We start from the raw sequence: 2,733 nt of genomic DNA, 5'->3' as shown, positions 1-2,733 counted from the left end.
ATGTGAACCATGTCTAATATAAAAATTCAAGATATGTGGTGGCCATGGATTAAACTAAAATAGAAATCTTAAATTCAAACAAAAAACATAAATTAAAAAGATAGCTAATAAATAGTGATCAGCGACGTTAAAAAATAAACAAAATAAGATAATAAACGGCCGTGGAGATGGATATTTGATTTGTCCTGGGATTGGTTAGCAAGTAGACATGCAAAGGACATGTTAAAGCTTATTATTGAAATAGAAGTGTATATTAAAATTAGTATTAATATTACTCTTATATATTTGAATTTATTATTATGATGATAATAATGATGGTTAACATTTATTGAGACCAAATTTTGGTCCATCAGATCTAAAGAAACAAATTATTTAGTTTGATTTAAGATTTTATTTCTATGCTCAAAAAGCTTGGAGAGAAGCCTCCCAAGCTCACTATAATTTTGACATTGTAAAAGGCTAGGAAGGTCAGAATTGCAACAAAGATTATGAAATTGAGATCTAATGTGGTTGTACGCGGAGCACTCTAAGAGGAAGTGATTTTCATCCTCTATGTTCATATTCTCACATAGATGGGATATCCTTTCCATCCATGGTGTTTTAGGAACTACCCAACGACCTATTTCACTATGGAGCTCATGAGAGTTCGTTCTAATCTTGCTTATATTAATTTTCTTCTTTGAGCTAGTTAAAACAGAGAGATACTTTTGATCTTCTAGGGTGGGGTTGATAACCTCCTTATAATATGTTAATTTTCTTTTAGCTGCTAAATCTTCCTCACACCACAATTTAAAATTAAAAGCCTAAAAACGCTATGAATATATTCATTTTTTCACAAATATGTTAAAATAAATAAAGATACGTACTATAAAAACAAAACATTGAAATTCTACACATGAAGAAAATGCCTAGGCACAAAATCATACTAATCTACTATTTTTAGAGATTAATGACAAAGCTTTGAATTTCGGAAATTCGACATATGAAGGAGATGCCTAGGCTCAAAATCTTGCCAATCCTCTATTTTTAGTTATGACATTCTAACTGTGCCATCCCGTGATTATTATTTGCATAAAATGTATCCTCCAAACTATCATAAAATATATCAACACAATTTCATTCTAATAATTAACTTAAACAAGTTAATAAATACTCTACATAAGGATATAGCATTTGTGTAGATGCTTCACAAATACATTTGTAGTTTTAGATCTTGACAATCGCAGATGACCTATTACAATTTGAAAATAACACTGTACAAATGGACTATTACAATTTGAAACCAACATTTTATATTTTGTCCATGTCATAAATCCCATAAAACTAGAATATTGAAACATAAGAAATAGATACATATATTGTTGGCCATGATCTAGTTGTGCCAACTACTTCTAGAGCCTTGGGCAGGGTAATTACCATGACCAATCCTTGGGCTATAGGTGGATGAGGTTGGACAAAATTCCATCACTGTACAAATGGACTATTACAATTTGAAACCAACATTTTATGATTTTTCCATGTCATAAATCCCATAAAACTAGAATATTGAAACATAAGCAATAGATACATATATTGTTGGCCATGATCTAGTTGTGTCAACTACTTCTAGAGCCTTGGGCTAGGGGAATTACCATGACCATTCCTTGGGCTATGGGTGGATGAGGTTAGATGAAATTCCATCATTGCAATGTTCTTCCTCTTTGCTGGTGCATTTTCATTCATTGACTTATTGTGATGCCCTGAAGAGATTTTGAGATCCACCATCTTTGCTTGCTAATGTTTCACCCTCTTTGATTAGGTGGACATAGTTATGAGCAGGCTATCATGTACTGACACTTTGAATTGGGTGGCAGCGAGTTTGTTCTCTGATGGTGTGATTGATAACTATTGAAGAATGTAACTAGTGTCGTTCTTCATAATTGTATTGGTCAAAAGAAAGAAAAAGGATTTTTTTATTATTATTAGAATAAATTGACTTATTAAAGCATGGGTTTCATGCTTGGGACAATGATTAATAGGTCAAAACCTCCATTGCAGGCTTTTAATGTTTATGTCAAGTGTCCTTGTCCATCTCATCATGTAAAATAACCTTCTTGGGCTCTATCTATCAAGAAATAAATTTATTTTGATGTAAAATGATTCATCTAGGCCTCCTCCATCAAGTCAGCCTCAAGTACATCAAGTCAGCCTCATTATGGTAGCTACAACCACTATAAATTGAAGTGCAACTTGGCTTATTTGAGCATCCAATTCAAGAAGTTCGATTTGCAATCATAAGGAGAAGCAAAGGCAAGAAGGAAGGGTGTAAAAGGCTTGGAAAATAAGAGAAATCCTAGTGAAGAAATGAGAAACTCTAACGAAGAAGAAAAATTCAATTTTCTCTCACTTTCCCTCAAACATGCAAAGAATCTAAAGCTGCAGGAGGGCCAAAGTTGTAGACCTGAAGCTGGGATAAAATTTTGAAGCAGTAAGGTCGAAATTCTTTCTTTGATGCAGTATTGTTGCAGTTGATCACTGAAGCTTGAAAGAACAGTTTGAGGGATGACTTGGTGGAGGAGGAAGGTCTTTCGATTTGGTCTAAGGTCTTGGTTTGTCTCAATTTTATCATAATATACTAGTGGATGAGTTGGAATGGGTTTTCCCCTAGATAGGGATTTTTCCCTGACTGAGAACCTACATCTTGTGTCCCTTATTGTGATCTTCATTGTTTGGCATTTGTATTGATGAAAGGAA

Source organism: Pinus tabuliformis, chromosome 2_2 (assembly GCF_031772625.1).
Source record: "Pinus tabuliformis cultivar Carrire ecotype Pingquan chromosome 2_2, CPIR1, whole genome shotgun sequence".
NCBI classification, from domain to species: Eukaryota; Viridiplantae; Streptophyta; class Pinopsida; order Pinales; family Pinaceae; genus Pinus; species Pinus tabuliformis.
This window is presented reverse-complemented; position numbering follows the sequence as displayed.